Source organism: Rhinopithecus bieti, unplaced genomic scaffold, assembly GCF_001698545.2.
Source record: "Rhinopithecus bieti isolate Rb0 unplaced genomic scaffold, ASM169854v2 scaffold_15336, whole genome shotgun sequence".
NCBI classification, from domain to species: Eukaryota; Metazoa; Chordata; class Mammalia; order Primates; family Cercopithecidae; genus Rhinopithecus; species Rhinopithecus bieti.
Genome location: NW_016808678.1, coordinates 770,921 through 791,369, shown reverse-complemented (window position 1 = coordinate 791,369; position 20,449 = coordinate 770,921).

Genomic DNA, 20,449 nt, shown 5'->3' with positions numbered 1-20,449 from the left:
ACTCTGTCTCAGAAACAAAATTCTGAAAAAAAAATTCTTATGCTCGTGTGCAAGTTTCTCCAGTGTATATACCAAGAAGCAGAATTGTTAAGCCATAACAGTGGCTTATGGTCTAAAATAACAAGGTCTATTTTAGACGATACAAAACTGCTCTTCAAAGGTGGTGCCAATTTAAACTGCCAATAGGAAAAGAGTTCCTGTGTTCCATACCTTTGCTGAATTGTCGGATTTTGTAATTGTACCGGTTTGAGGGGTGTAAAACAAAATCTCATCTGTGGTGTCAATTTATATTTTCTTAATAACCAGTGAAGCTGGGCATGGTGGCTCACGCCTGTAATCCCAGCACTTTGGGAGGCTGAGGTGGGCGGATCACGAGGTCAGGAGTTCAAGACCAGCCTGACCAACATGGTGAAATCCCGTCTCTACCAAAAATACAAAAATTAGCTGGGCCTGGTGGTGCATTCCTGTAATCCCAGCTACTCAGGAGGCTGAGACAGGAGAATCGCTTGAACCCAGGAGGCGGAGGTTGCAGGAGCCAAGATCATGCCATTGCACCCAGCCTGGACAAGAGTGATACTCCGTCTCAAAAAAATAAATAAATAAATAACCAGCAGGGATAACCATCTTTTCATATGTTACTGGCCTTTTGTGAGTTGCGTATTTATATCCTTTGTTCATTATTCTGTTGTACGTGTCTTGAATTGTAGGTGTACTTTAAATATTCTGGATACTAGTCTTTTTGGTCATGTACATCACAAATAATTGATGCCACACTGTGGGTTTTTGGTCTCAAACTCCTGACCTCAAGTGATCTGCCCGCTTCAGCCTCCCAAAGTGCTGGGATTACAGGTGTGAGCCACCACACCCAGCCTTTTTTTTTTTTTTTTTGAGGCAGAGTCTCACTCTGTCGCCCAGGCTGGAGTACAGTGACATGATCTTGGCTCACTGCAACCTCCACCACCTCCCAGGTTCAAGCTGTTCTCCTGTCTCAGCCTCTCAAGTAGCTGGGATTACAGACACCCACCACCACGTCGGGCTAATTTTTTGTATTTTTAGTCGAGACGGGGTTTCACCATGTTGGCCAGGCTGGTCTGGAACTTTTGATCTCAGGTGATCCGCCTGCCTTGGCCTCCCAAAGTGCTGTGATTACAGGCATTGAGCCACCCGCACCCAGCCTTCATTTAGATTTATGGTTTCAGCTTTCCGTCCGTATCTTTTGTTTGAGACATGGTCTCCCTGGAGTACACTGGTACAACAAGCCTTGAACTCCTGGGCTTAAATGACCCTCCCACCCTGGCCTCCCAAAGTACTGGGATTACAGGTGTGAGCCAGTGTGCTTGACTTCCACTGCTCCTCAGATTCTTCAGGTAGAAACTTAGGTTATTGATTTGAGCCTCCCTTTTTTTTTTAATCCAAAGCTAAAAACTGTTGAGTGTTGCTTTTTTTACATCTCATAAATTTTGATATGTTGGGGTTTTGTTTGCATTTAGTTTAAAATACTTTTTGTTTGTTTGTTTGTTTTTTTGGGACGGAGTCTCACTCTGTTGCTCGGGCTGGAGTGCAGTGGCGCAATCCTGGCCCACTACAACCTCTGCCTGCCGAGTTCAAGTAATTCTCCTACCTCAGCCTCCTGAGTAGCTGGGATTACAGGCACATGCCACCATGCCCAGCTAATTTTGTGTTTTTAGTAGAGACAGGGTTTCACCGTGTTAGCCAGGCTGTTCTCTAACTCCTGACCTCAGGTGATCCACCCACCTAGACCTCCCAAGTTCCTCCTCCCAGGATTACAAGCATGAGCCACCAAGCCCGGCCCAATTTAAAATATTTTTAATTTCCTTTGTGATGTCTTCCTTGTTACATGGGTTATTTAGAAGTGTATTAGATTCCATATGTTTGAGGATTTCCCAAGTGTTTTTCTGTTGTTGATTTCTAATTTAATTTCATTATTTCTTTTCTTTTTTCTTTTTTTTTAAATTTACCAAGACTTGTTTTATGTCCCAGAATGGTGTTTTAGTGGATGTTCCATGTTCACTTGAATAGAATGTGTGGCCAGCTGTCATTGGGTGGAATGTTTTATAAATGTCAGCCAAGTTAAGTTGGTTGGTAGTGATGATAAGGTTTGCTTGTTCTGTCAATTACCAAAACAGGATTTTTGAATTATTCAACTAAATTGCAGATTTTTTTCTTTCCCCATTTTGGGGCATTTTGCTTTATTTATTTCAGAGTTTTCTGTTGGTATATACACGTTTATGATTGTATGGCTTCTTGATGAACTGATCTCTTTATTATTATGTGACGTATCTCTTCATGTCTAGTTATATCCTTGTTCTGAAGTCCATTTCATCTGGTATTAGTGTTGCCACTCATGCTTTCTTTTGATTAAAGTTCACATGATATATCTTATTCCATCTTTTTTATTTTTTTATTTTTTTTATTTTTTGAGACGGAGTCTCGCTTAGTCGCCCAGGCTGGAGTGCAGTGGCATGATCTCAGCTCACTGCAAGCTCTGCCTCCCGGGTTCACGCCATTCTCCTGCCTCAGCCTCCCGAGTAGCTGGGACTACAGGTGCCCGCCACCATGCCCCACTAATTTTTTTGTATTTTTAGTGGAGGCGGAGTTTCACCATGTTAGCCAGGATGGTCTTGATCTCCTGACCTCGTATTCTGCCCGTCTCAGCCTCCCAAAGTGCTGGGATCACAGGCATGAGCCACCACTCCCGGCCCTCTTTCTGGGTTTTTAAGCTTCACTGCATGAGGAGGTGGGGAGTAGGTACCATCCCATGAGAGGCTAAGCAGTCCCTGCAGAGTGAGGAGAGGTAGTCAGCCAGGCCAGTGGAGGGGAGACTGGAGGGAGCTGGGGGCTATGTTGCCCAGGCTGGTCTCAAACTCCTGGGCTCAAGCGATCCACCCGCCTCGGCCTCCCAGGGTGTTGGGATTACAGGCGTGAGCCACTACACTACGCCCAGCCTTCAAGTTTCATCTTGGGAGGAAAAATGCTAATGTGCCCGGAGCCTGGTTCCCACTAGCTTTTGCCTCATCTCCTTTCTGTTGCACACACGCAGGCTGCTCAGCAATGTCTTACACCCCTCATCTGTCCTGTCAACCCAGTAGTCTGGCTTGTGCCCTCACCAAAGATCACCAGCAGTTTCTGTGGATAAAACCTTTTACACCTTTGTATCCTGGACTGCTTTGCAATATTTCACTCTCTTTCCTGCCCCTTCCTCCTTGAAAGTCGGCTCCACCTCTCCCGGTGCTCTCTATTCCCTGCTGCCTCCCTGGGCACTCTCCCACCCTCTCCCCGACTCCCACCTGTCCCGGAAATGCCAGGTCCCTGGAATTCCAGTTGCAGCCCTCTTCTCCCTCCCCTGTGGGCTCCCACCCGGCCGCTGGTTTAGGAGCCTCCTCTCTTGTAGTCCGGGAAACGTGAGCACCCCCTGCAAAGCTTTCTTTTAGGATTTTGAACAGTCATGTGTAAAACGCTTTTGGTAACCTGTGTTAGCAGCTTAGACACTGGGGGAGGGAGGGCTCCTCGGTCCTTCCTGGAACCCTGTGGATCGGCTGCAGTGATGTGTGAACCCCCTGGAAACCTCAGTTCAAGATGCGGACACCTAGGCCTTTTCTCAGTTTCCACCCTGTTCTCAAAGGACGCTGACCAAAGAAGTGCGTGTCCACTGCTCTGCACGCTCTGGCTGGTGTGTCTCCCCTCCTGCAGCTCTCACTGGCTCCTAAGCCCAGCTCCAAGCTGAGTGGGGAGTGGGTGTTTCCCCTAAAAGGAGTGCCATTTTCCCCACAGCAGGAAGGAGAGTGAACTTTGGCACTGAGAGAGGAGAGAGGTGCTGGCAGAAGGCCAGGCCTAGCACGGAGGCTGTGAGGGCGCCCTGCCCTGGGCCCGGCTTGCGCAGGAGAAGGGCCGAGTGCACAGAGGGCAGCAGCATCAGAGCCAGGGCCATCTGGGCTAACTCCTCAGCCTGACATTGTCCCTAGGTACTGTCTTCAGGGGCAGGGCTGTCATCAGGCTCCCAAATGCCAGGGCAAGGAAGCAGCCTGGAGCAGGGTTCTGCAGCATTCAGTAACAATTCATTGAACAAACACTCTTGGAGCACCTGCGCTCCTGGTGCCAGACTTGGGCGAAGCCGGGCATGGAGCCCAGCACGGGCCCTGCTGTCAAGTAACTGACATCCTGTTGGCCAGAGGCAGACCAAATAAGGAAAGGAAATAATAGATAACGGAAAGCAGTGAGAAAAGTGAAGGGATGATATGGGGGCCACTACCTTAGCTTGAGAGGTCAGGAAAGGCTCTATGAGGAGGGACTGTTTGAGACCTGAACGATGTTAGCCCCGCGAAGATGTGGGCAGAGCCTTCCAGGAGGGAACAGCCAGTGCAGAGACCCTGAGGTAGGAACACGTTTGTGTGTGTGGAAGACGACGGCCAGTGAAGCGCAAAGTGAGAGGCTGGAGGAATAGCAGGGGATGAGATCGGAGAAGGTGGCGGGGCACCTGGTTCCTTTGCAGGTGTGGTGGGGCCCGTGGGGGAGGTGTGAAGCCCAGGAAGGGCATGATCTGGCTTCCATTTGAAAACATTTCTCTGGTTGCTGTATAGAGAGTGGGGAAGCAGAAGTAGATGCAGGGAGATTAATTAGGAGGTGAGGGCAGTGGTCCAGGTGGGGCTCTGGTGGTTTGAACTAGGCTGGAGCAGTGAAGACAGGGGAGTTGAATGCAGGATACATTTTGGAGACAGAGCTGACAGGTGACAGGACCTGTCTGGAGTGGCAGTGTTTGGGGTGCTGCTGGGCCAACGTTTATGCTGAAAGTCACCCCACCTGGTGACCTGAGCAGTATTCAAAAGTCCTTTGGAATCCTCTGCCTGAGACCATGACCACCACACCTGTACACAGAGTAGGTCTCACCCTGCACACTGAGTGGGTCTCTCCCTGTCCACTGAGTGGGTCTCTCCCTGTCCACTGAGTGGGTCTCTCCCTGCCACTGAGTGGGTCTCTCCCTGTCCATTGAGTGGGTCTCTCCCTGCACACTGAGTGGGTCTCTCCCTGCACACTGAGTGGGTCTCTCCCTGTCCACTGAGTGGGTCTCTCCCTGCACACTGAGTGGGTCTCTCCCTGCACACTGAGTGGGTCTCTCCCTGTCCACTGAGTGGGTCTCTCCCTGCACACTGAGTGGGTCTCTCCCTGCACACTGAGTGGGTCTCTCCCTGTCCACTGAGTGGGTCTCTCCCTGCACACTGAGTGGGTCTCTCCCTGCACACTGAGTGGGTCTCTCCCTGTCCACTGAGTGGGTCTCTCCCTGCACACTGAGTGGGTCTCTCCCTGCACACTGAGTGGGTCTCTCCCTGTCCACTGAGTGGGTCTCTCCCTGCACACTGAGTGGGTCTCTCCCTGCACACTGAGTGGGTCTCTCCCTGTCCACTGAGTGGGTCTCTCCCTGCACACTGAGTGGGTCTCTCCCTGCACACTGAGTGGGTCTCTCCCTGTCCACTGAGTGGGTCTCTCCCTGCACACTGAGTGGGTCTCTCCCTGCACACTGAGTGGGTCTCTCCCTGTCCACTGAGTGGGTCTCTCCCTGCACACTGAGTGGGTCTCTCCCTGCACACTGAGTGGGTCTCTCCCTGTCCACTGAGTGGGTCTCTCCCTGCACACTGAGTGGGTCTCTCCCTGCACACTGAGTGGGTCTCTCCCTGTCCACTGAGTGGGTCTCTCCCTGCACACTGAGTGGGTCTCTCCCTGCACACTGAGTGGGTCTCTCCCTGTCCACTGAGTGGGTCTCTCCCTGCACACTGAGTGGGTCTCTCCCTGCACACTGAGTGGGTCTCTCCCTGTCCACTGAGTGGGTCTCTCCCTGCACACTGAGTGGGTCTCTCCCTGCACACTGAGTGGGTCTCTCCCTGTCCACTGAGTGGGTCTCTCCCTGCACACTGAGTGGGTCTCTCCCTGCACACTGAGTGGGTCTCTCCCTGTCCACTGAGTGGGTCTCTCCCTGCACACTGAGTGGGTCTCTCCCTGCACACTGAGTGGGTCTCTCCCTGTCCACTGAGTGGGTCTCTCCCTGCACACTGAGTGGGTCTCTCCCTGCACACTGAGTGGGTCTCTCCCTGTCCACTGAGTGGGTCTCTCCCTGCACACTGAGTGGGTCTCTCCCTGCACACTGAGTGGGTCTCTCCCTGTCCACTGAGTGGGTCTCTCCCTGCACACTGAGTGGGTCTCTCCCTGCACACTGAGTGGGTCTCTCCCTGTCCACTGAGTGGGTCTCTCCCTGCACACTGAGTGGGTCTCTCCCTGCACACTGAGTGGGTCTCTCCCTGTCCACTGAGTGGGTCTCTCCCTGCACACTGAGTGGGTCTCTCCCTGCACACTGAGTGGGTCTCTCCCTGTCCACTGAGTGGGTCTCTCCCTGCACACTGAGTGGGTCTCTCCCTGTCCACTGAGTGGGTCTCTCCCTGCACACTGAGTGGGTCTCTCCCTGTCCACTGAGTGGGTCTCTCCCTGCACACTGAGTGGGTCTCTCCCTGTCCACTGAGTGGGTCTCTCCCTGCACACTGAGTGGGTCTCTCCCTGTCCACTGAGTGGGTCTCTCCCTGCACACTGAGTGGGTCTCTCCCTGTCCACTGAGTGGGTCTCTCCCTGCACACTGAGTGGGTCTCTCCCTGCACACTGAGTGGGTCTCTCCCTGTCCACTGAGTGGGTCTCTCCCTGCACACTGAGTGGGTCTCTCCCTGCACACTGAGTGGGTCTCTCCCTGTCCACTGAGTGGGTCTCTCCCTGCACACTGAGTGGGTCTCTCCCTGCACACTGAGTGGGTCTCTCCCTGTCCACTGAGTGGGTCTCTCCCTGCACACTGAGTGGGTCTCTCCCTGCACACTGAGTGGGTCTCTCCCTGTCCACTGAGTGGGTCTCTCCCTGCACACTGAGTGGGTCTCTCCCTGCACACTGAGTGGGTCTCTCCCTGTCCACTGAGTGGGTCTCTCCCTGCACACTGAGTGGGTCTCTCCCTGCACACTGAGTGGGTCTCTCCCTGTCCACTGAGTGGGTCTCTCCCTGCACACTGAGTGGGTCTCTCCCTGCACACTGAGTGGGTCTCTCCCTGTCCACTGAGTGGGTCTCTCCCTGCACACTGAGTGGGTCTCTCCCTGCACACTGAGTGGGTCTCTCCCTGTCCACTGAGTGGGTCTCTCCCTGCACACTGAGTGGGTCTCTCCCTGCACACTGAGTGGGTCTCTCCCTGTCCACTGAGTGGGTCTCTCCCTGCACACTGAGTGGGTCTCTCCCTGCACACTGAGTGGGTCTCTCCCTGTCCACTGAGTGGGTCTCTCCCTGCACACTGAGTGGGTCTCTCCCTGCACACTGAGTGGGTCTCTCCCTGTCCACTGAGTGGGTCTCTCCCTGCACACTGAGTGGGTCTCTCCCTGCACACTGAGTGGGTCTCTCCCTGTCCACTGAGTGGGTCTCTCCCTGCACACTGAGTGGGTCTCTCCCTGCACACTGAGTGGGTCTCTCCCTGTCCACTGAGTGGGTCTCTCCCTGCACACTGAGTGGGTCTCTCCCTGCACACTGAGTGGGTCTCTCCCTGTCCACTGAGTGGGTCTCTCCCTGCACACTGAGTGGGTCTCTCCCTGTCCACTGAGTGGGTCTCTCCCTGCACACTGAGTGGGTCTCTCCCTGTCCACTGAGTGGGTCTCTCCCTGCACACTGAGTGGGTCTCTCCCTGTCCACTGAGTGGGTCTCTCCCTGCACACTGAGTGGGTCTCTCCCTGCACACTGAGTGGGCCTCACCCTGTCAGAGTGGGTCTCACCCCTCTCACCCCGTCCACTGAGTTTGGTGTCATCTGGGAGAAGACACGTGGGGAAGGGAAGGGGAATCTCCTGTCAGTGCTGGAGGGAGGGCTGCGTGATGTACCTGGAATTGTAATGGGGGCTGCTGCCCTTACTCACAATGGGAATAGAGCTGGCCAGGTTATGCTGAGATATCCTGGGTTCTTCTATGGGGTCCCACTGGTATCTCAACTTTGTGTGTCCAAAACTACCCCCAAATCCACCCTCCTGGATCCCCGTGTCTGTGAGTGGTGTCCTCTTTCTATCCTCCCTTCTAATCAGCACCCAAGTCCTATTGCTTCCACTTCCCAAGGACTCTTAAGCCAGTTCCTCTCCCTCCCCGGGCTCTCACTAGTTCTCTGCTGAGTTGCTGCCCAGCCTCCTCATCCATTCAGTCTCTGCAACACAGCCAGGGAGCTTTCCAAAAGGCAGATCTAATGTCCCTCTCCAGCTTAAAATTCTTCAGTCCCCAGAGGATTCTAGACAAAAGCCAAACTTCTAAGCAGAGATCACTCCAAAGTGCAGCATCAGCTCCACCTCCTCCTCCCAAGCCCCTCACTGCTCCTCATTTGCCTCCAGGACATGCCCCCAAATTCATCAGTCACCCTTCTGGGCCTTGCCCTTCCTACTAACTTGGCCTTCAGGACTGTGTCCTCCCTCCATAGAGGCCCAGGGACCCCCTCTGCACACAGCACATGGCCCCTGTCCTCACACAGCTTCTCACCATAGCCCTGACCTTGGAGCACACTGGGTCTTACCTGCCCCTCTCTTCCACGACAGGAACCAAGGATCTGGCGAGCCCTGGAGGGCAGGGCCATCTTTCGTCTGTGTCTCATGCCGTTCCTGTCATAGCGACAGGACATTAATAATACGGTGAACACCATCCCCTTCCCAGGAAGGGAGGAGGCGGAGGGCCACTAAGAGAACAGAGGAACAAGTCTTTCCAGAAAACTCGCCAGGCTAGGGAAAGGTCATGACAGGTTCATGTGGTGGCACTGGAAGAGCTGAAGGGCGCTGCGTGGGCAGAGGCACCGGCAGAGGCCGCCCGGAACAGCTTTGCCTGCTCACAGCAGCCTGCACACTGGTGGCACACAGGTCTGGCCCTCAGCTCAAGCCCACACAGCTGTTCTGTAAGCATGAATTTGAGGAGGGTGGCAAGGAAAGAAAGTGCAGAGCTCTTCCGTCCCCTCAAGCCAGTGTCCTAGGCAGTGTCCCAGCCTGGCTTTTGTTCCTTGGTCTCCATTCCCACCTAGTGAGGTACTGGGAGCCTCCAGGGTGGCAGCCTGCGGGTGGAACTGGAAGGAGACCCGGAATTGATGTTGGCAGGCTGCAGCTACGTGAGCAAACAAGATCAAATTTGCTTTCTGGAGGCCCCACAGGACTCTCCCTGGGGGACCTTCCTGCCCCAGGGCCATGCCCTTCCCCAGCTGGCTCACTCTCCTGTCCCTGTACCCCAACTCCACCCGGTCTCTCCCCAGAATCCCATCATTCTTTCTAGATTTTTTTGTTTTGTTTTGTTTTGTTTTGTTGAGACGGAGTCTCGCTCTGTCGCCCAAGCTGGAGTGCAGTGGCGTGATCTCAGCTCACTGCAACTTCCGCCTCCTGGGGCCCCGCCCGGCTCATTTTTGTATTTTTGGTAGAGACAGGGTTTCACCATATTGGCCAGATTGGTTTCAAACTCCTGACCTGGTGATCCACCCACCTTGGCCTTCCAAAGTGCTGGGATTATAGGCGTGAGCCACCACTCCCGGCCCTCTTTCTGGGTTTTTAAGCTTCACTGCATGAGGATAGGTGGGGAGTAGAGGCCAAGCAGTCCCTGCAGAGTGAGGGCAGGTGGTCAGCCAGATCAGTGAGGGGAGACTAGAGGGAGGCGTCGATGCGGGGTGAGAGGGGAGGGGGCTATCGTCTTATGTTCATTTCCACCCTCTGGAATAATCACAGAGGCGCACATTGAGCATTTACTTCCTACCAACTGCGGTGCTAAGTGCTTTCAAACACTCTCACTTCTTATTCCCGTTTTACAGAGCAGGACGCTGAGCCTTAAAGAGGTCAAGTCATTTACCCAATATAGATTACAGACAGCAAATAATTGGCAGACATGAGAGTCAAGTCAGTTTCAGGGCTGTCCGGCTCCAGATCTCCAGCTGAAATTAAGATGGAAGTTTCCAGAGTCAGACTGCCTGAGGTCAAATCCTGACTCCATCACTCACTCGGAAGACTTGGGCAAGTGACTTAGCTCTCTAAATTTCTGTTTCCTCATCTGTGAGATGGTGTTGATAACAGAACCTCTCTCAAAAGTTGTTCTGAAGAGTGGAGAGTGAATGCGCGGAAGGTGCCAGGCAAAGGGCCTGATGATAAGCATTCGGCAGGCGTGATGGTCATGATGCCTGATGGTGATCATGGTCATCACGGCCCTGGAACTGGCCTGCTGAAGTTTAGCTGGAAGGAAACTGAACTAGGTGGACCCCTCCACTCAGCACCCTTCTTGTCCTGCTACACAGGGCTCCCAGCTGAACCTCTAGGTCTAAGGCACTACTGGGTTTGCCTTTTTTGCTGTTGTTGTTTTTTTGAGACAGAGTCTTGCTCTGTCACCCAGGCTGGAGTGCAGAGACGCAATCTCAGCTCACTGCAACCTCCGCCTCCTGGGTTCAAGCGATTCTCCTGCCTCAGCCTCCCGAGTAGGTGGGACTACAGGCATGCGCTGCCACGCCCGGCTAATTTTGTATTTTTAGTAGAGACCAGGGTTTCATCACGTTGCCCGGAACTCCTGACCTCAGGTGATCCACTCGCCTTGGCCTCCCAAAGTGCTGGGATTACAGGCCTGAGCCACTGCACCTGGCCCCGGGTTTGCCTTCTTACTGGAGCCAGGAGAACACGTGTGCATTCTTCTCCCTATCCAGTCACCTTTTAAGGGAGTAAGTCTTCAGTCCTGGGACCATCACCTCCCAAACTCCTAGTAGGTTCCTATACCTGCTTTCAAGATCAGCACCACTGATTTTTCCTATTGGTCACAGGCTCCAATACAGCTCAACATGGTACTGTTATTGAGACTGTCTTTAACTAAAGTTTCAATATTTTGTTCATCATAGATTTGTTTGCATTTTTATTTTTAAAATATTGCATTATCTATCTTGATTACTGACTTTTTTGGCATCCTGTTAAATATTGTGCCTGAGGCAAGTGCCTCGCTCACCTCACCCTGGTCCCAGCCCTGCTGCATAGCGCTGCTTGAGTGTCCTCACAATATGGCAGCTGGCTTCCCCCAGAGCCAGTGGTCCAAGGGAGCCAGGTAGCAGTAGTAATGCCTTTTATGGTCTAGCCTTGGAAGACACACCCTGTCTGTCACTTCTGCAATATCCTATTCATTACACAGGTCATCCCTGCTCAATGTAGGAGGCACTACATACGAACGTGAATACCAGGAGACAGGAATTACGGGGTCACCTTAGAGACTAGCTACCACACCAAGTCTCCAGCCCAGAGTCTTAGTGGTTGACAGCAGCCTCCACAGAAGGAAACCAAGAATCTGGTAAGGGAGTTTAGGGGCAGTGGGGAAATATTGGTCACAGGATATAAAGTTTCAGTTAGGAGGGACAAGTTCTGGAGATCAATGGATATGTTAACTATCTTGATTTAGTCATTCCACAGTGTATACATATATCAAAACATCATGTCGTGGACCATAAATATATACAATTTTCATGTGTTAACGTTTTTTTTTTTTTTTGAGATGGAGTCTTGCTCTGTTGCCCAGGCTGGAGTGTAGTGGCAAGATCTTGGCTCACTGCAAACTCCGCCTCCCAGGCTTATGCAATTGTCCTGCCTCAGCCTCCCAAGTAGCTGGGAATACAGCCGTGCACTACCACGCCCAGCTAATTTTTGTATTTTTAGTAGAGACGGGTTTTCACTATGTTGGCCAGGCTGGTCTTGAACTCCTGACCTCATGATCTGCCCGCCTCAGCCTCCCAAAGTGCTGGGATTACAGGCGGGCGTGAGCCACCACGCCTGGCCAACTGTTTTTTGTTTTGTTTTGTTTTGTTTTGTTTTGTTTTGTTTTTGAGACGGCGTCTCGCTCTGTCGCCCAGGCTGGAGTGCAGTGGCCGGATCTCAGCTCACTGCAAGCTCCGCCTCCCGGGTTCACGCTATTCTCCTGCCTCAGCCTCTGGAGTAGCTGGGACTACAGGCGCCCGCCACCTCGCCAGGCTAGTTTTTTTGTATTTTTTAGTAGAGACGGGGTTTCACCGTGTTAGCCAGGATGGTCTCGATCTCCTGACCTCGTGATCCGCCCATCTCGGCCTCCCAAAGTGCTGGGATTACAGGCTTGAGCCACCGCGCCCGGCCACCAACTGTTTTTAAAAAACAATAAAACTGGTGAGGCTTTACCCCTTCTCCACCACCCTTCCCTCCCTTAGACCCTGAGTGGTACTGACCCAGAGCTGGCCCATGTGGGGCCCACTCGCCTGATCACAGTTCATTGGTCCAGGAAGAAGCACCTAACCCAATTGGCTGTCTCCCAGGATTTTTAAATTTGGCAGCGAGTGAGTTCCTCTGGTGGAAGATGGACCCTGTGAGTGATTGTTCCCAGATGGATGGGGAAATTAGCCTAGAGAGACTGGAGAACCCAGGCCTCAGCTCCCATTGTGCATGAAGCCCAGTGACATCTCTGTACTGCTTTTTAGTCCATTTTCTACTGCCATACAGAATTCCACAGACTGGGCCAGACACGCTGGCTCACACACTTTGGGAGGCCGAGGCTGGCAGATCACTTAAGCCCAGGAGCTGGAGACCAGCCTGGGCAACATGGTGAAACCCCATCTCTACTAAAAATACAAAACTTAGCAGCGCATGGTGGTGGGCACCTGTGATCCCAGCTACTTGGGAGGCTGAGGCAGGAGAATTGCTTGAACCCAGGAGGCGGAAGTTGCAGTGAGCAGAGATTGCATCACTGCACTCCAGTCTGGGTGACAGAGCAAGATTCCATCTCAAATAATAATAGTAATAATAATAATAATAAATTTAAAAAAGAATTCCACAGACTGGGTTGAAAAGAAATTGATTTCCCACAGTTCTGGAGGCTGGAAAGTCCAAGAGCATGGCACCAGCATCTTGTGAGGGCCCCGCCATGGCAGAAGGATGGAAGGCAGAGGTGAGCATGTGAGACAGAGAGTGAAGTGGTACAGAATCATCCTTTTTATCAAGAACCCACTCCAGAGATGATGGCATGGATCCATTCCTGAGGGCAGAGCCCTCATAACCTAATTACCTTGCAAAGGCCCCACCTGCCAATGCCACCATCACAATGGCAATTAAATTTCAACATGAACATTGCTGGGGACATTTGAACCATAGCACTCTGTTTTGTCCATGGTCTGGGCTTGGAACCAATAAAATACCCTTTCCTCCCAAGCCTTGAGTTGGGTGATGAAGTTCTGTCACTTCATCACCTCTTCCTGGGTGGCCTTCTGTGGAAGCTGATGCTATCGGCAGTATTTCTCAGCATGTAGCCAGTGCTATCAGCATCCAAATCACCCAGGGCTCTTGAAAATGTCAGTGCCTGGGCCCCACCTCCAACCTGCTGAATCAGATTCTCTGGGGTGGGCCCCAGGCTTCTGCAATTTTAACATTGGAATTTGGGCAGGATTATGACACAGTGACTCATGGCCTCTCTCCAGCTGTCCTGTGTGTCCTGCAGTTCATGCTGGTTAGTGTTGACGGGGTCTGAGAAACCCAAAATGTTGTAGCCCTGGGAGGGGGTATGTGGGCTTATAGCTTTGGGGAACCAAGTAGAGTTAAGAGCTGTGATAAAAGTGTTGTGGGCATTCCAGGCTGAGGTGGGAGCTGGAATCTGAGGAATGGAGGAGTATCTAGGAAAGTGGCTGGAAGGGGACAACCTTGTGCTGGCTGCAGCTCATTCTTAGTGGGCAGGTCTTAGCAAGTCATGTCACTCATAGCCCTGTTAAAAGATGTACTGGGCCGGGCACCATGGCTCATGCCTGTAATCCCAGCACTTTGGAAGGCAGAGGCGGGCAGATCACCTGAGGTGACGAGTTCGAGACCAGCCTGGCCAACACGGTGAAACCCCGTCTCTACTAAAAATACAAAATTTAGCCAGCCGTGGTGGCAGGCACCTGTGATCCCAGCTACTCAGGAGGCTGAGGTAGGAGTATCGCTGGAACCCGGGAGGCGGAGGTTGAGGATCCATCTCAGAAAATAAAATTTTTAAAATAAAATAAAATAAATAAAATAAAATAAAATAAAAAGTTGAACCAAGATTGCAAAGTTCCCTTTCAGCTCCAAAACTCAAGCCAGGGGCCCTGTGAGGTGAATGATTTCCTTTCCCAGAAGGCTGGGCCCTGAGATTGCTGAGGGCACTTCCATGCAGGTGCCACTTCCATGCAGGTGCCCCTTGCATCCAGGAACTGAGCTCTGCCCCCCTGTTGGTTTGTTCACTTTACTCCTCCCCCAGGGGCTGAAGTTGCTTCTGGGAAGGAGGCTGGGCACTTCTGGGCTGAGCCTTGTTTCCATAGCACCCAGCCACCCTGCCAGGAAGACACAGGTTTCTCCTGGTTGACTGTGAGAGGACTTTGACCCCCACCTCTGTTTCCTGCCACACTGCTGGGCCAGACCTAGGAGGAGGTACCAGGGCAAGCAGCACAGTGGGACTTGCAGGTTCTGGACCCAACCCTTTATTCAGACCAGTTGTCCTGGAAGTTTGGGCCCCAATCAACAGCAACAGCAGCAGTAGCAGGAAACTTTTGGAAATGCAAATTACTGGACTCCACCCTTGTCCTCAATTAGAAACTCTAGGGTGGGGCCAGCCATCTGTGTTTTTGTAAGTCCCCAAGTATCTCTGATGCACACCAAAGTTTCAGAAGCACTTTATTGATTGTGTGTGTGTGTGTGTGTGTGTTCGAAATGGGTGTGTGTGTGTGTGTGTGTGTGTGTGTTCGAAATGGGGTTTTGCTCTGTCACGGAGGCTGGAGTGTAGAGGTGCCATCATAGCTCATTGCAGCCTCTACCTCCTGGCCTTAAGCAGTCCTCTTGCCTCAGCCTCCCAGGTAGCTGGGACTACAGGTGTGTGCTTGTTTTTTCTTTTGTAGAGATAGGGTCTTGCTATGTTGCCCAGGCTGGTCTTGAAGCCCTGGGCTCAAGCAATCCTTCCACCTTGGCCTCCCAAAGCACTCAAATTATAAGTATGAGCCTCCATACCCAGCCCAAGAACCCCCACATTATTGTGTGATAAACTGTTCCAGTTTGCCTAGGACTCTCAGTTTTAGCACTGAAACTCTTTTTCTGCAACCTCTGTCTCCCATGGTTCAAGCAATCCTCCTACCTCAGCCTCCTGGGTAGCTGGGACTACAGGTGTGTGCCACCATGCCCAGCTAATTTTTGTATTTTTTTGTAGAGACAGGGTTTCACCATGTCGCCCAGGCTGGTCTTGAACTCCTGAGCTCAAGCAATTCACCCACCTCGATCTCCCAAAATGCTGGGATTACAGGCATAAGCCACTGCTCTCACTCATTCATTCATTTTTTCAAAATCAGATCTGAGCTCCAGTTCTGGGAGCCTGGGGCAGCTTCTGATGCTAGGAGAGGCACAGGCCTGGGTGCCACCATGGGTAGTAGAGGAGTGGGGTCAGCTCTGAACTTAGGAGAGTGCTAGGAGGGAGAGGAGGCTGGGAGAGTGACAGGAGGGAAATTCTGCTGCTGCTGCTGCTGCTGCTGCTGCTGCCGCCTTGAAGCTTTCCTGGGTAAATGGTGACAAGGACCACAACCCTCCTAACCTGGGCGAGGGCTTTGGGGGATTTCAAAGCACCTTCACTTATATCACCCTACTGGATTCCAAATTACTCCTTAGAGCAGTGCCCATAAGAAATATTGTATTTGTCCAGTTTCTATTTCCTCTGCCTGAGCTTGAGCTGCTTTGGTGGCAGGGACCATCCCAGTGTCCTCATCAAAACTTCAGTGCCCAGCAGAGAGAACCCTCGCCCCATCTTCCCATCCAAATCCTGTATCTTCTGCAGGAGCTAGCTTCTCTGCAGGTACTGGCAATACGGAGCACACGGTCGGTAGTTTTTCACCCACCTATGGATTTCCTCTGGGCCATCACAGCCTGTCCCACAGACTGAATTTCAGCTCCCTGTCTTGCCCAGGGCACATCCTGTCTAACCATTCATGTTCACCCAGCTTTGCATCCTCTTCAGCCTCCCTGCTGTTTAAGCGAGGCAGCTGGCGGTGCAGAAAGAATATTCATCCATTTCCTAGGAGCTAAGGAGTCAGATCCCGGGCCCAGACTCCTGCAGTAAGTCGGGGCTTCTGTCACAAGGGCCTCACCTTACTGGCTTTGGCGCCCTCTAGTGGACGCAACGGGGTCTGCGGGGACCGCAGCCCTTTCTGTGACCCAGAAGCAAAACCAGCGACTTACCTGGCTATACATTATTTTTGAGTCCCAAATCCATGGTCCAGTCACTCTCCCAACCCAGCTCAGCATGTACTGTCCACTGCCTGCTCAATGCCGGACCAACACACCTTCACCTCACATCCACAGGGACTCAAACAGAGCCTCTTCCCCTCAAATCCCAGCCCCATACTCAACTGTTTGCACAAAAGCAGGCATGAAACAACAGCAGAATGAAACAACTGAAACTTCCCTCAAGATGGGGAGCATGCACTCTATGGAATATTATGAAATGGATAAAAGGGTGTGCTGGATTGGAAACATCTCCAAAAGCACATTAAAGAATAATACATACAGCATGATGCCGTTTATTAGAAAAAACAAACCCAAGCCTGATCCATTGTTCACATATCCGTTTGAAATGTAGAGGGAGGGCTGGACACACACCAGGCTAATCATGGGGACCTCTAGGGAGGGATGGGGGTGGGGAAAAGGTGAAAGAGGCCTTTCCTTTTACACACCTTTACTGTGTTGTTGTTGTTGTTGTTGTTGTTGTTTTGAGACAGAGTCTTGTTCTGTCGCCCAGGCTGGAGTGCAGTGGCTCGATCTCGGCTCACTGCAAGCTCCGCCTCCTGGGTTCATGGCATTCTTCTGCCTCAGCCTCCCGAGTAGGTGGGACTACAGGTGCCTACCACTTCGCCTGGCTAATTTTTTGTCTTTTTAGTAGAGACGGGGTTTCACGTGTTAGCCAGGATGGTCTCGATATCCTGACCTCATGATCTGCCTGCCTCAGCCCCCCAAAGTGCTGGGATTACAGGTGTGAGCTACCGTGCCCGGCCTATCTTTTTATATCTAAGGCAAAAGGTAAATTAAACAAACAATGCCTGTGTTAAAGGTAGAGGGTGTCCAGGTTCTTGGCATCTTGAATAGAGAATTGGAAGAGACACACAAACAAAGCAAGGAAGGAATGAAGATTTTATTGAAAATGAAAGTACACTCCAGTGTGGGAGTGGGCCCGAGCTTAGGGTTCAAAAGGCCCTGTTACAGAATTTGGGAGAGTTTAAATACCCCCTAGAGGATTCCATTGGTTACTTCGGGTCTGCCCTATATAAACAGAGGGGATGAAGTAAAGTTACAAAGTCATTTACCTGGTACGCCCTGTGAAGAGGATATTTCCTGTTATAGCTGAAATGTGATCGGCCTTACGTTCCCTGCCCCCAGACCCTATTTCCTGCCTCACTTGGTGCCAGGAGTTGAGTCGCTGCTGCTCTTCTAGGTGCTCCATGATGAGCAGTGCTGGCCATACCCACACCAGCCACCTTCCTGAGCCACCACCAGGCTCTCTAGTGGTGGCTACTCTACCTTGACAGCCTTGTCACCTCTCTGCAGCCTCTTCCCCTCACACCTGGCTGCTGCAGCCTGTCCCCACATCGCTCCCAGCCAGGTGTCCTTCAACAAGCGCCGGCTGCTGCTCCTCTGTTGAAGAGCCTCCATGGTGCTCAGTGGTGAGCATTTGGTGGGCTGATAGGCATCCGCACACCCCTCCTAGTGAGGGGCAATCCCCATTCTGTGAGCTGTCATGGGAGCCAGGGCCCCTCCTCCCACCTCAAAGGCTAAAAGGGGCAGCATTCCTTCTCCTTTCCTGGGCATCTGGCTGACTCTGCCAAAGATGCAGGGACAGGAGCCCTCCCTCCCCGCTACGGTGCCCAGCACCCCTGCCCATCATTACAGCCGAGGCCTGCGGAGTTGTGGCAGGGGCTGCATTCAGCGATGCTGCAGCCCAGTAGTGGTGGTGACCACAGTCACCTCCCAAGACTGTCCCTGGCTGTGGCTGTGGCCATCCAGACTCCTGGTCAGCTCCCTGAGCTCCCCACAACACTCCCAGGGACTCTCTTTCTACTTAGTCACCAGGGTTGGTTTCAATTGCTGGCCACCTCCCTTTGGGCCCTGGCCAGGCCTGTGGAGTTAGTCCTTTCCAAGTGTCACAAGTGAGTGACTGTGTGTGAGCGACAGCAGGTCAGTGTGATAGGTAACCTGCGGTCCATGTAGGGAGATGGTGCCATACCAAGAAGCTGCCAGGACCCAGATGTTAACAGTCAGGGGATGTGACTTGCTAAAGGCAACCACGGGAGATGACTGTGCTGGGAAGATGATTTCAAGAAAACTGGAAACCTAGGAAGCTTGGTGAGCACCCACTTGGACCTTCCCTGGCCTGGCAGGGCCTCCCCCTGGAGGGATAGCCCTGCAGCTTCCCCACCAGTGGGCAGGCCCTGGAAGGGCCTGGAGAGGAGAGGGGTCCCCTAAACACACCCCGCCCTAGGGCCTTAGCAGACAAGTGCTGGTGACCTATTATTTGTATTTATTGTAGTAAACAGTCACTTTTAGGCCAGGGGCTCACGCCTGTAATCCCAGCACTTTGGGAGCCCAAGATGGGTGGATCACTTGAGCTCAGGAGACCAGCCTGGCTAACATGGAAAAACCCCGTCTCTACTAAAACTACAAAAAAATTAGCCGGGAGTCGTGGCGGATGCCTTGTAACCTTAGCTACTGGGGAGGCTGAGGCAGGAGAATCGCTTGAACCCAGGAGGCAGAGGTTGCAGTGAGCCGAGATCGCGCCACTGCACTCCAGCCTGGACGACAGAGCGAGACTCCATCTCATAAAAAATACAACAGTCAATTTTAAGAGCAGTGCTCATTTCACCCCGCCTCTACCACACCCTCGGCAGGGCGGCTTCACAGGTGCCCTTCCTGCTGTCTGGGACCCTTTGCCAGCCTCCTCCCCACCTGGCCACCCTTCTTTCCAGCCAACAACGTGGCGCCTCGGTTCCTCCAGGTTCCTCCCTGTCCTGTAAAACCCCTGGCCTCCTGCCAGGCTCAAGAAATGCCCTCGGATCTCTTCCGTGCTTTCGCCCTGCAGGAGACACTGCCTAGGTCCCGCCTCCGTCATGCGACGGAGACTCAGGGAGCGCCCACGCAGGCCGGCCCCGGGGAAGGCTACCTCACCGCCGCCCACCCACCCACCACCGGAGGCTTCAGCAGCGCGGAGCTCAGGCTTCCCTGTCTCCCTCCTGCCTCCGCGCCGGCCAAGCGTACAGTGCTTCGGCCCCTGGGCTGCGCCCGCGCTCCGTCCTCCCTCCCGGGGTTGGTGTGGGTCTCCCAGGCCCGGCCGGGGTGCTGGACCGACGCCCACAAAGTTGGCCACCGCCGCAGCGAATTGCCCGCTCTCGCTTCGGCTTTCACCGCCCAGAAAGCGGCGCCTCTGACTCGGCTCTTAAACCAGGGCGACTTTTATTATAAAACCCGGGGGTGCTGCGGAGGAGCCTGCGGTCTCAGTCCTCCTCCGGGAGGGCGCGCGAAGCCGGCGACCCCGAGAGGCCGGGGGTGGGAGGCACGGGGGCAACCCAGCCCCGTGGAGCCGCCCGGGGCGCACACGGGCCCCAGCAGCCCCGAGTGCTGTCCTGGTTGCGCTGTGGGAGCCGCGGCCACGCCAGCGCCGGGGCCCCTCCCGCTCAAGACTGGTGAGGCGGCGGGAAACGGCGGGACTGGGCACTGCCCCGCCGCGGGACAGCTAGGCCGGGGCTCTTCAGTGCGGCTCTCGGCGGGACTGCGGCCGCGGAACAAAGGGGCGCAGAGGTGGGCGGGGGGTGCATCGCAGGCGGGGCGGAGCCTCGGTGTCCGGGGCTGGGGTCTCCTCACCCCCGAACCGGGCGGGGTCTGGCGGCCGCGCCCCTCCGCGGGCTCCCCAGGCGCCCAGCCGCGCGGCAACAACAACCGCCACCATTTCCGCTCCCCGCCCGCCCCTGCTCAGCGCTGGGGGCGCGAGGGCGCTGCTCGCCCGATTCAGAGGCCAGGTGTAACTACTGGTGTCACAGAAGTTCGGTGTTTCCAAGATGTGCTTCCTTTTTGTAGCGAAGGAAGCTCGGCCACCAGGCCAGGTCACCACAAAGTGCAGGGTCCCCGGGCCGCTGTCACCCCCGCCCGGCTGCAGGCCCCGACTCTCCGCGCTCCCCTCTGCTGCGCGCGGGGGCCACCAGAGGGCGCCCGGCCGCCGTCACCCCGGTCCTCCCCCGCCCGGGCCGCAGTCACGCTGATCCTCCTGCGCCCCGGCCGCCGCCACCCCGCCGAGCGCGGGACCCAGGTCGGGAGGGGGAGGTCAGTGGCGGGCCCGCCACCCCCGGCCCCTGCGCGGGGTTGCTGGCGCTGCTGGCGGCCGGAGGGACGATTGCGGGGTCCC